At 45.0% G+C, this 9205-nt stretch overlaps 33 non-coding genes across 33 annotated transcripts; all 33 read left to right on the forward strand.

The window, feature by feature from the left end:
• The first annotated feature begins 104 nt into the window (after positions 1–104).
• LOC140380551 (5S ribosomal RNA) lies at positions 105–223 on the forward strand. Its single transcript, XR_011931154.1, has one exon. It is a non-coding gene; the product is annotated as a 5S ribosomal RNA (ribosomal RNA).
• Positions 224–372: 149 nt separating this feature from the next.
• LOC140380553 (5S ribosomal RNA) lies at positions 373–491 on the forward strand. The gene has a single exon (XR_011931156.1). It is a non-coding gene; the product is annotated as a 5S ribosomal RNA (ribosomal RNA).
• A 166-nt stretch (positions 492–657) lies between these two features.
• On the forward strand, positions 658–776 carry LOC140380554 (5S ribosomal RNA). The gene has a single exon (XR_011931157.1). It is a non-coding gene; the product is annotated as a 5S ribosomal RNA (ribosomal RNA).
• A 149-nt stretch (positions 777–925) lies between these two features.
• On the forward strand, positions 926–1044 carry LOC140380556 (5S ribosomal RNA). The gene has a single exon (XR_011931158.1). It is a non-coding gene; the product is annotated as a 5S ribosomal RNA (ribosomal RNA).
• A 167-nt stretch (positions 1045–1211) lies between these two features.
• LOC140380557 (5S ribosomal RNA) lies at positions 1212–1330 on the forward strand. The gene has a single exon (XR_011931159.1). It is a non-coding gene; the product is annotated as a 5S ribosomal RNA (ribosomal RNA).
• Positions 1331–1479: 149 nt separating this feature from the next.
• On the forward strand, positions 1480–1598 carry LOC140380558 (5S ribosomal RNA). The gene has a single exon (XR_011931160.1). It is a non-coding gene; the product is annotated as a 5S ribosomal RNA (ribosomal RNA).
• A 158-nt stretch (positions 1599–1756) lies between these two features.
• LOC140380422 (5S ribosomal RNA) lies at positions 1757–1875 on the forward strand. The gene has a single exon (XR_011931032.1). It is a non-coding gene; the product is annotated as a 5S ribosomal RNA (ribosomal RNA).
• A 167-nt stretch (positions 1876–2042) lies between these two features.
• LOC140380423 (5S ribosomal RNA) lies at positions 2043–2161 on the forward strand. Its single transcript, XR_011931033.1, has one exon. It is a non-coding gene; the product is annotated as a 5S ribosomal RNA (ribosomal RNA).
• A 167-nt stretch (positions 2162–2328) lies between these two features.
• LOC140380424 (5S ribosomal RNA) lies at positions 2329–2447 on the forward strand. The gene has a single exon (XR_011931034.1). It is a non-coding gene; the product is annotated as a 5S ribosomal RNA (ribosomal RNA).
• A 167-nt stretch (positions 2448–2614) lies between these two features.
• Positions 2615–2733, forward strand: LOC140380425 (5S ribosomal RNA). The gene has a single exon (XR_011931035.1). It is a non-coding gene; the product is annotated as a 5S ribosomal RNA (ribosomal RNA).
• Positions 2734–2900: 167 nt separating this feature from the next.
• LOC140380426 (5S ribosomal RNA) lies at positions 2901–3019 on the forward strand. Its single transcript, XR_011931036.1, has one exon. It is a non-coding gene; the product is annotated as a 5S ribosomal RNA (ribosomal RNA).
• Positions 3020–3186: 167 nt separating this feature from the next.
• Positions 3187–3305, forward strand: LOC140380429 (5S ribosomal RNA). The gene has a single exon (XR_011931038.1). It is a non-coding gene; the product is annotated as a 5S ribosomal RNA (ribosomal RNA).
• Positions 3306–3472: 167 nt separating this feature from the next.
• LOC140380430 (5S ribosomal RNA) lies at positions 3473–3591 on the forward strand. The gene has a single exon (XR_011931039.1). It is a non-coding gene; the product is annotated as a 5S ribosomal RNA (ribosomal RNA).
• Positions 3592–3758: 167 nt separating this feature from the next.
• Positions 3759–3877, forward strand: LOC140380431 (5S ribosomal RNA). The gene has a single exon (XR_011931040.1). It is a non-coding gene; the product is annotated as a 5S ribosomal RNA (ribosomal RNA).
• A 167-nt stretch (positions 3878–4044) lies between these two features.
• LOC140380432 (5S ribosomal RNA) lies at positions 4045–4163 on the forward strand. Its single transcript, XR_011931041.1, has one exon. It is a non-coding gene; the product is annotated as a 5S ribosomal RNA (ribosomal RNA).
• Positions 4164–4331: 168 nt separating this feature from the next.
• On the forward strand, positions 4332–4450 carry LOC140380433 (5S ribosomal RNA). Its single transcript, XR_011931042.1, has one exon. It is a non-coding gene; the product is annotated as a 5S ribosomal RNA (ribosomal RNA).
• Positions 4451–4606: 156 nt separating this feature from the next.
• Positions 4607–4725, forward strand: LOC140380434 (5S ribosomal RNA). The gene has a single exon (XR_011931043.1). It is a non-coding gene; the product is annotated as a 5S ribosomal RNA (ribosomal RNA).
• A 156-nt stretch (positions 4726–4881) lies between these two features.
• LOC140380435 (5S ribosomal RNA) lies at positions 4882–5000 on the forward strand. The gene has a single exon (XR_011931044.1). It is a non-coding gene; the product is annotated as a 5S ribosomal RNA (ribosomal RNA).
• A 149-nt stretch (positions 5001–5149) lies between these two features.
• LOC140380436 (5S ribosomal RNA) lies at positions 5150–5268 on the forward strand. The gene has a single exon (XR_011931045.1). It is a non-coding gene; the product is annotated as a 5S ribosomal RNA (ribosomal RNA).
• A 149-nt stretch (positions 5269–5417) lies between these two features.
• LOC140380506 (5S ribosomal RNA) lies at positions 5418–5536 on the forward strand. The gene has a single exon (XR_011931110.1). It is a non-coding gene; the product is annotated as a 5S ribosomal RNA (ribosomal RNA).
• A 160-nt stretch (positions 5537–5696) lies between these two features.
• Positions 5697–5815, forward strand: LOC140380421 (5S ribosomal RNA). Its single transcript, XR_011931031.1, has one exon. It is a non-coding gene; the product is annotated as a 5S ribosomal RNA (ribosomal RNA).
• Positions 5816–5964: 149 nt separating this feature from the next.
• LOC140380437 (5S ribosomal RNA) lies at positions 5965–6083 on the forward strand. Its single transcript, XR_011931046.1, has one exon. It is a non-coding gene; the product is annotated as a 5S ribosomal RNA (ribosomal RNA).
• A 158-nt stretch (positions 6084–6241) lies between these two features.
• Positions 6242–6360, forward strand: LOC140380438 (5S ribosomal RNA). Its single transcript, XR_011931047.1, has one exon. It is a non-coding gene; the product is annotated as a 5S ribosomal RNA (ribosomal RNA).
• Positions 6361–6510: 150 nt separating this feature from the next.
• LOC140380440 (5S ribosomal RNA) lies at positions 6511–6629 on the forward strand. Its single transcript, XR_011931049.1, has one exon. It is a non-coding gene; the product is annotated as a 5S ribosomal RNA (ribosomal RNA).
• Positions 6630–6799: 170 nt separating this feature from the next.
• Positions 6800–6918, forward strand: LOC140380501 (5S ribosomal RNA). The gene has a single exon (XR_011931106.1). It is a non-coding gene; the product is annotated as a 5S ribosomal RNA (ribosomal RNA).
• A 156-nt stretch (positions 6919–7074) lies between these two features.
• LOC140380441 (5S ribosomal RNA) lies at positions 7075–7193 on the forward strand. Its single transcript, XR_011931050.1, has one exon. It is a non-coding gene; the product is annotated as a 5S ribosomal RNA (ribosomal RNA).
• Positions 7194–7361: 168 nt separating this feature from the next.
• LOC140380442 (5S ribosomal RNA) lies at positions 7362–7480 on the forward strand. Its single transcript, XR_011931051.1, has one exon. It is a non-coding gene; the product is annotated as a 5S ribosomal RNA (ribosomal RNA).
• Positions 7481–7647: 167 nt separating this feature from the next.
• LOC140380443 (5S ribosomal RNA) lies at positions 7648–7766 on the forward strand. Its single transcript, XR_011931052.1, has one exon. It is a non-coding gene; the product is annotated as a 5S ribosomal RNA (ribosomal RNA).
• A 167-nt stretch (positions 7767–7933) lies between these two features.
• LOC140380445 (5S ribosomal RNA) lies at positions 7934–8052 on the forward strand. The gene has a single exon (XR_011931053.1). It is a non-coding gene; the product is annotated as a 5S ribosomal RNA (ribosomal RNA).
• A 167-nt stretch (positions 8053–8219) lies between these two features.
• Positions 8220–8338, forward strand: LOC140380446 (5S ribosomal RNA). Its single transcript, XR_011931054.1, has one exon. It is a non-coding gene; the product is annotated as a 5S ribosomal RNA (ribosomal RNA).
• Positions 8339–8505: 167 nt separating this feature from the next.
• On the forward strand, positions 8506–8624 carry LOC140380447 (5S ribosomal RNA). Its single transcript, XR_011931055.1, has one exon. It is a non-coding gene; the product is annotated as a 5S ribosomal RNA (ribosomal RNA).
• A 157-nt stretch (positions 8625–8781) lies between these two features.
• Positions 8782–8900, forward strand: LOC140380448 (5S ribosomal RNA). Its single transcript, XR_011931056.1, has one exon. It is a non-coding gene; the product is annotated as a 5S ribosomal RNA (ribosomal RNA).
• A 157-nt stretch (positions 8901–9057) lies between these two features.
• LOC140380500 (5S ribosomal RNA) lies at positions 9058–9176 on the forward strand. The gene has a single exon (XR_011931105.1). It is a non-coding gene; the product is annotated as a 5S ribosomal RNA (ribosomal RNA).
• Positions 9177–9205: the final 29 nt, after the last annotated feature.

The raw sequence follows: 9205 nt of genomic DNA on the forward strand, positions 1-9205 counted from the left end.
TATCCCAATTTTGACCGAGCAAGTGGCGTGAAGGTACTCTTCACGAAAAGACAGTGTTTGATGCAAAAAAAGCCATTTATACGAGTTTTGACCTGGAACATTTCGCTCACGGCCATACCACCCTGGACCAGCCCGATCTCGTCTGATCTCGGAAGCCAAGCAGGGTTGGGCCTGGTTAGTACTTGGATGGGAGACCGCCTGGGAATACCAGGTGCTGTGAGCATTTTCACACTTTTTCACCTGTCAAAAAAAAAAAAAAAAGAAGTTTTTCATTGAGATATCCCAATTTTGACCGAGCAAGTGGCGTGAAGGTACTCTTCACGAAAAGACAGTGTTTGATATAAAAAAGGCCGTTTTGACCTGGAACATTTCGCTCACGGCCATACCACCCTGGACCAGCCCGATCTCGTCTGATCTCGGAAGCCAAGCAGGGTTGGGCCTGGTTAGTACTTGGATGGGAGACCGCCTGGGAATACCAGGTGCTGTGAGCATTTTCATACTTTTTCACCTGTCAAAAAAAAAAAAAAAAAAAAAAAGAAGTTTTTCATTGAGATATCCCAATTTTGACCGAGCAAGTGGCGTGAAGGTACTCTTCACGAAAAGACAGTGTTTGATGCAAAAAAAGCAATTTATACGAGTTTTGACCTGGAACATTTCGCTCACGGCCATACCACCCTGGACCAGCCCGATCTCGTCTGATCTCGGAAGCCAAGCAGGGTTGGGCCTGGTTAGTACTTGGATGGGAGACCGCCTGGGAATACCAGGTGCTGTGAGCATTTTCACACTTTTTCACCTGTCAAAAAAAAAAAAAAAAGAAGTTTTTCATTGAGATATCCCAATTTTGACCGAGCAAGTGGCGTGAAGGTACTCTTCACGAAAAGACAGTGTTTGATATAAAAAAGGCCGTTTTGACCTGGAACATTTCGCTCACGGCCATACCACCCTGGACCAGCCCGATCTCGTCTGATCTCGGAAGCCAAGCAGGGTTGGGCCTGGTTAGTACTTGGATGGGAGACCGCCTGGGAATACCAGGTGCTGTGAGCATTTTCACACTTTTTCACCTGTCAAAAAAAAAAAAAAAAAAAAAAAAGAAGTTTTTCATTGAGATATCCCAATTTTGACCGAGCAAGTGGCGTGAAGGTACTCTTCACGAAAAGACAGTGTTTGATGCAAAAAAAGCCATTTATACGAGTTTTGACCTGGAACATTTCGCTCACGGCCATACCACCCTGGACCAGCCCGATCTCGTCTGATCTCGGAAGCCAAGCAGGGTTGGGCCTGGTTAGTACTTGGATGGGAGACCGCCTGGGAATACCAGGTGCTGTGAGCATTTTCACACTTTTTCACCTGTCAAAAAAAAAAAAAAAAGAAGTTTTTCATTGAGATATCCCAATTTTGACCGAGCAAGTGGCGTGAAGGTACTCTTCACGAAAAGACAGTGTTTGATATAAAAAAGGCCGTTTTGACCTGGAACATTTCGCTCACGGCCATACCACCCTGGACCAGCCCGATCTCGTCTGATCTCGGAAGCCAAGCAGGGTTGGGCCTGGTTAGTACTTGGATGGGAGACCGCCTGGGAATACCAGGTGCTGTGAGCATTTTCACACTTTTTCACCTGTCAAAAAAAAAAAAAAAAAAAAAAAAAGAAGTTTTTCATTGAGATATCCCAATTTTGACCGAGCAAGTGGCGTGAAGGTACTCTTCATGAAAAGACAGTGTTTGATATAAAAAAGGCCGTTTTGACCTGGAACATTTCGCTCACGGCCATACCACCCTGGACCAGCCCGATCTCGTCTGATCTCGGAAGCCAAGCAGGGTTGGGCCTGGTTAGTACTTGGATGGGAGACCGCCTGGGAATACCAGGTGCTGTGAGCATTTTCACACTTTTTCACCTGTCAAAAAAAAAAAAAAAAAAAAAAAAGAAGTTTTTCATTGAGATATCCCAATTTTGACCGAGCAAGTGGCGTGAAGGTACTCTTCACGAAAAGACAGTGTTTGATGCAAAAAAAGCCATTTATACGAGTTTTGACCTGGAACATTTCGCTCACGGCCATACCACCCTGGACCAGCCCGATCTCGTCTGATCTCGGAAGCCAAGCAGGGTTGGGCCTGGTTAGTACTTGGATGGGAGACCGCCTGGGAATACCAGGTGCTGTGAGCATTTTCACACTTTTTCACCTGTCAAAAAAAAAAAAAAAAAAAAAAAAGAAGTTTTTCATTGAGATATCCCAATTTTGACCGAGCAAGTGGCGTGAAGGTACTCTTCACGAAAAGACAGTGTTTGATGCAAAAAAAGCCATTTATACGAGTTTTGACCTGGAACATTTCGCTCACGGCCATACCACCCTGGACCAGCCCGATCTCGTCTGATCTCGGAAGCCAAGCAGGGTTGGGCCTGGTTAGTACTTGGATGGGAGACCGCCTGGGAATACCAGGTGCTGTGAGCATTTTCACACTTTTTCACCTGTCAAAAAAAAAAAAAAAAAAAAAAAAGAAGTTTTTCATTGAGATATCCCAATTTTGACCGAGCAAGTGGCGTGAAGGTACTCTTCACGAAAAGACAGTGTTTGATGCAAAAAAAGCCATTTATACGAGTTTTGACCTGGAACATTTCGCTCACGGCCATACCACCCTGGACCAGCCCGATCTCGTCTGATCTCGGAAGCCAAGCAGGGTTGGGCCTGGTTAGTACTTGGATGGGAGACCGCCTGGGAATACCAGGTGCTGTGAGCATTTTCACACTTTTTCACCTGTCAAAAAAAAAAAAAAAAAAAAAAAAGAAGTTTTTCATTGAGATATCCCAATTTTGACCGAGCAAGTGGCGTGAAGGTACTCTTCACGAAAAGACAGTGTTTGATGCAAAAAAAGCCATTTATACGAGTTTTGACCTGGAACATTTCGCTCACGGCCATACCACCCTGGACCAGCCCGATCTCGTCTGATCTCGGAAGCCAAGCAGGGTTGGGCCTGGTTAGTACTTGGATGGGAGACCGCCTGGGAATACCAGGTGCTGTGAGCATTTTCACACTTTTTCACCTGTCAAAAAAAAAAAAAAAAAAAAAAAAGAAGTTTTTCATTGAGATATCCCAATTTTGACCGAGCAAGTGGCGTGAAGGTACTCTTCACGAAAAGACAGTGTTTGATGCAAAAAAAGCCATTTATACGAGTTTTGACCTGCAACATTTCGCTCACGGCCATACCACCCTGGACCAGCCCGATCTCGTCTGATCTCGGAAGCCAAGCAGGGTTGGGCCTGGTTAGTACTTGGATGGGAGACCGCCTGGGAATACCAGGTGCTGTGAGCATTTTCACACTTTTTCACCTGTCAAAAAAAAAAAAAAAAAAAAAAAAGAAGTTTTTCATTGAGATATCCCAATTTTGACCGAGCAAGTGGCGTGAAGGTACTCTTCACGAAAAGACAGTGTTTGATGCAAAAAAAGCCATTTATACGAGTTTTGACCTGGAACATTTCGCTCACGGCCATACCACCCTGGACCAGCCCGATCTCGTCTGATCTCGGAAGCCAAGCAGGGTTGGGCCTGGTTAGTACTTGGATGGGAGACCGCCTGGGAATACCAGGTGCTGTGAGCATTTTCACACTTTTTCACCTGTCAAAAAAAAAAAAAAAAAAAAAAAAGAAGTTTTTCATTGAGATATCCCAATTTTGACCGAGCAAGTGGCGTGAAGGTACTCTTCACGAAAAGACAGTGTTTGATGCAAAAAAAGCCATTTATACGAGTTTTGACCTGGAACATTTCGCTCACGGCCATACCACCCTGGACCAGCCCGATCTCGTCTGATCTCGGAAGCCAAGCAGGGTTGGGCCTGGTTAGTACTTGGATGGGAGACCGCCTGGGAATACCAGGTGCTGTGAGCATTTTCACACTTTTTCACCTGTCAAAAAAAAAAAAAAAAAAAAAAAAGAAGTTTTTCATTGAGATATCCCAATTTTGACCGAGCAAGTGGCGTGAAGGTACTCTTCACGAAAAGACAGTGTTTGATGCAAAAAAAGCCATTTATACGAGTTTTGACCTGGAACATTTCGCTCACGGCCATACCACCCTGGACCAGCCCGATCTCGTCTGATCTCGGAAGCCAAGCAGGGTTGGGCCTGGTTAGTACTTGGATGGGAGACCGCCTGGGAATACCAGGTGCTGTGAGCATTTTCACACTTTTTCACCTGTCAAAAAAAAAAAAAAAAAAAAAAAAAGAAGTTTTTCATTGAGATATCCCAATTTTGACCGAGCAAGTGGCGTGAAGGTACTCTTCACGAAAAGACAGTGTTTGATGCAAAAAAAGCCATTTATACGAGTTTTGACCTGGAACATTTCGCTCACGGCCATACCACCCTGGACCAGCCCGATCTCGTCTGATCTCGGAAGCCAAGCAGGGTTGGGCCTGGTTAGTACTTGGATGGGAGACCGCCTGGGAATACCAGGTGCTGTGAGCATTTTCACACTTTTTCACCTGTCAAAAAAAAAAAAAAAAAAAAAAAGAAGTTTTTCATTGAGATATCCCAATTTTGACCGAGCAAGTGGCGTGAAGGTACTCTTCACGAAAAGACAGTGTTTGATATAAAAAAGGCCGTTTTGACCTGGAACATTTCGCTCACGGCCATACCACCCTGGACCAGCCCGATCTCGTCTGATCTCGGAAGCCAAGCAGGGTTGGGCCTGGTTAGTACTTGGATGGGAGACCGCCTGGGAATACCAGGTGCTGTGAGCATTTTCACACTTTTTCACCTGTCAAAAAAAAAAAAAAAAAAAAAAAAGAAGTTTTTATTGAGATATCCCAATTTTGACCGAGCAAGTGGCGTGAAGGTACTCTTCACGAAAAGACAGTGTTTGATATAAAAAAGGCCGTTTTGACCTGGAACATTTCGCTCACGGCCATACCACCCTGGACCAGCCCGATCTCGTCTGATCTCGGAAGCCAAGCAGGGTTGGGCCTGGTTAGTACTTGGATGGGAGACCGCCTGGGAATACCAGGTGCTGTGAGCATTTTCACACTTTTTCACCTGTCAAAAAAAAAAAAAAAAGAAGTTTTTCATTGAGATATCCCAATTTTGACCGAGCAAGTGGCGTGAAGGTACTCTTCACGAAAAGACAGTGTTTGATATAAAAAAGGCCGTTTTGACCTGGAACATTTCGCTCACGGCCATACCACCCTGGACCAGCCCGATCTCGTCTGATCTCGGAAGCCAAGCAGGGTTGGGCCTGGTTAGTACTTGGATGGGAGACCGCCTGGGAATACCAGGTGCTGTGAGCATTTTCACACTTTTTCACCTGTCAAAAAAAAAAAAAAAGAAGTTTTTCATTGAGATATCCCAATTTTGACCGAGCAAGTGGCGTGAAGGTACTCTTCACGAAAAGACAGTGTTTGATATAAAAAAAGGCCGTTTTGACCTGGAACATTTCGCTCACGGCCATACCACCCTGGACCAGCCCGATCTCGTCTGATCTCGGAAGCCAAGCAGGGTTGGGCCTGTATAGTACTTGGATGGGAGACCGCCTGGGAATACCAGGTGCTGTGAGCAATTTCACACTTTTTCACCTGTCAAAAAAAAAAAAAAAAGAAGTTTTTCATTGAGATATCCCAATTTTGACCGAGCAAGTGGCGTGAAGGTACTCTTCACGAAAAGACAGTGTTTGATGCAAAAAAAAGCCATTTATACGAGTTTTGACCTGGAACATTTCGCTCACGGCCATACCACCCTGGACCCGCCCGATCTCGTCTGATCTCGGAAGCCAAGCAGGGTTGGGCCTGGTTAGTACTTGGATGGGAGACCGCCTGGGAATACCAGGTGCTGTGAGCATTTTCACACTTTTTCACCTGTCAAAAAAAAAAAAAAAAGAAGTTTTTCATTGAGATATCCCAATTTTGACCGAGCAAGTGGCGTGAAGGTACTCTTCACGAAAAGACAGTGTTTGATATAAAAAAGGCCGTTTTGACCTGGAACATTTCGCTCACGGCCATACCACCCTGGACCAGCCCGATCTCGTCTGATCTCGGAAGCCAAGCAGGGTTGGGCCTGGTTAGTACTTGGATGGGAGACCGCCTGGGAATACCAGGTGCTGTGAGCATTTTCACACTTTTTCACCTGTCAAAAAAAAAAAAAAAAAAAAAAAAAGAAGTTTTTTATTGAGATATCCCAATTTTGACCGAGCAAGTGGCGTGAAGGTACTCTTCACGAAAAGACAGTGTTTGATATAAAAAAGGCCGTTTTGACCTGGAACATTTCGCTCACGGCCATACCACCCTGGACCAGCCCGATCTCGTCTGATCTCGGAAGCCAAGCAGGGTTGGGCCTGGTTAGTACTTGGATGGGAGACCGCCTGGGAATACCAGGTGCTGTGAGCATTTTCACACTTTTTCACCTGTCAAAAAAAAAAAAAAGAAGAAGTTTTTCATTGAGATATCCCAATTTTGACCGAGCAAGTGGCGTGAAGGTACTCTTCACGAAAAGACAGTGTTTGATATAAAAAAGGCCGTTTTGACCTGGAACATTTCGCTCACGGCCATACCACCCTGGACCAGCCCGATCTCGTCTGATCTCGGAAGCCAAGCAGGGTTGGGCCTGGTTAGTACTTGGATGGGAGACCGCCTGGGAATACCAGGTGCTGTGAGCACTTTCACACTTTTTCACCTGTCAAAAAAAAAAAAAAAAAAAAAAAAAAGAAGTTTTTCATTGAGATATCCCAATTTTGACCGAGCAAGTGGCGTGAAGGTACTCTTCACGAAAAGACAGTGTTTGATGCAAAAAAAAGCCATTTATACGAGTTTTGACCTGGAACATTTCGCTCACGGCCATACCACCCTGGACCAGCCCGATCTCGTCTGATCTCGGAAGCCAAGCAGGGTTGGGCCTGTTTAGTACTTGGATGGGAGACCGCCTGGGAATACCTGGTGCTGTGAGCATTTTCATACTTTTTCACCTGTCAAAAAAAAAAAAAAAAAAAAAAAGAAGTTTTTCATTGAGATATCCCAATTTTGACCGAGCAAGTGGCGTGAAGGTACTCTTCACGAAAAGACAGTGTTTGATATAAAAAAGGCCGTTTTGACCTGGAACATTTCGCTCACGGCCATACCACCCTGGACCAGCCCGATCTCGTCTGATCTCGGAAGCCAAGCAGGGTTGGGCCTGGTTAGTACTTGGATGGGAGACCGCCTGGGAATACCAGGTGCTGTGAGCATTTTCACACTTTTTCACCTGTCAAAAAAAAAAAAAAAAAAAAAAGAAGAAGTTTTTCATTGAGATATCCCAATTTTGACCGAGCAAGTGGCGTGAAGGTACTCTTCACGAAAAGACAGTGTTTGATGCAAAAAAAGCCATTTATACGAGTTTTGACCTGGAACATTTCGCTCACGGCCATACCACCCTGGACCAGCCCGATCTCGTCTGATCTCGGAAGCCAAGCAGGGTTGGGCCTGGTTAGTACTTGGATGGGAGACCGCCTGGGAATACCAGGTGCTGTGAGCATTTTCACACTTTTTCACCTGTCAAAAAAAAAAAAAAAAAAAAAAAAGAAGTTTTTCATTGAGATATCCCAATTTTGACCGAGCAAGTGGCGTGAAGGTACTCTTCACGAAAAGACAGTGTTTGATGCAAAAAAAGCCATTTATACGAGTTTTGACCTGGAACATTTCGCTCACGGCCATACCACCCTGGACCAGCCCGATCTCGTCTGATCTCGGAAGCCAAGCAGGGTTGGGCCTGGTTAGTACTTGGATGGGAGACCGCCTGGGAATACCAGGTGCTGTGAGCATTTTCACACTTTTTCACCTGTCAAAAAAAAAAAAAAAAAAAAAAAAGAAGTTTTTCATTGAGATATCCCAATTTTGACCGAGCAAGTGGCGTGAAGGTACTCTTCACGAAAAGACAGTGTTTGATGCAAAAAAAGCCATTTATACGAGTTTTGACCTGGAACATTTCGCTCACGGCCATACCACCCTGGACCAGCCCGATCTCGTCTGATCTCGGAAGCCAAGCAGGGTTGGGCCTGGTTAGTACTTGGATGGGAGACCGCCTGGGAATACCAGGTGCTGTGAGCATTTTCACACTTTTTCACCTGTCAAAAAAAAAAAAAAAAAAAAAAAAGAAGTTTTTCATTGAGATATCCCAATTTTGACCGAGCAAGTGGCGTGAAGGTACTCTTCACGAAAAGACAGTGTTTGATGCAAAAAAAGCCATTTATACGAGTTTTGACCTGGAACATTTCGCTCACGGCCATACCACCCTGGACCAGCCCGATCTCGTCTGATCTCGGAAGCCAAGCAGGGTTGGGCCTGGTTAGTACTTGGATGGGAGACCGCCTGGGAATACCAGGTGCTGTGAGCATTTTCACACTTTTTCACCTGTCAAAAAAAAAAAAAAAAAAAAAAAAGAAGTTTTTCATTGAGATATCCCAATTTTGACCGAGCAAGTGGCGTGAAGGTACTCTTCACGAAAAGACAGTGTTTGATGCAAAAAAAGCCATTTATACGAGTTTTGACCTGGAACATTTCGCTCACGGCCATACCACCCTGGACCAGCCCGATCTCGTCTGATCTCGGAAGCCAAGCAGGGTTGGGCCTGGTTAGTACTTGGATGGGAGACCGCCTGGGAATACCAGGTGCTGTGAGCATTTTCACACTTTTTCACCTGTCAAAAAAAAAAAAAAAAAAAAAAAAGAAGTTTTTCATTGAGATATCCCAATTTTGACCGAGCAAGTGGCGTGAAGGTACTCTTCACGAAAAGACAGTGTTTGATATAAAAAAGGCCGTTTTGACCTGGAACATTTCGCTCACGGCCATACCACCCTGGACCAGCCCGATCTCGTCTGATCTCGGAAGCCAAGCAGGGTTGGGCCTGGTTAGTACTTGGATGGGAGACCGCCTGGGAATACCAGGTGCTGTGAGCATTTTCACACTTTTTCACCTGTCAAAAAAAAAAAAAAAAAAAAAAAAAGAAGTTTTTATTGAGATATCCCAATTTTGACCGAGCAAGTGGCGTGAAGGTACTCTTCACGAAAAGACAGTGTTTGATATAAAAAAGGCCGTTTTGACCTGGAACATTTCGCTCACGGCCATACCACCCTGGACCAGCCCGATCTCGTCTGATCTCGGAAGCCAAGCAGGGTTGGGCCTGTTTAGTACTTGGATGGGAGACCGCCTGGGAATACCAGGTGCTGTGAGCATTTTCACACTTTTTCACCTGTCAAAAAAA

Source organism: Eucyclogobius newberryi, unplaced genomic scaffold (assembly GCF_026437365.1).
Source record: "Eucyclogobius newberryi isolate DKJ021-1_F unplaced genomic scaffold, fEucNew1.0.hap1 SCAF_477, whole genome shotgun sequence".
NCBI lineage: Eukaryota > Metazoa > Chordata > Actinopteri > Gobiiformes > Gobiidae > Eucyclogobius > Eucyclogobius newberryi.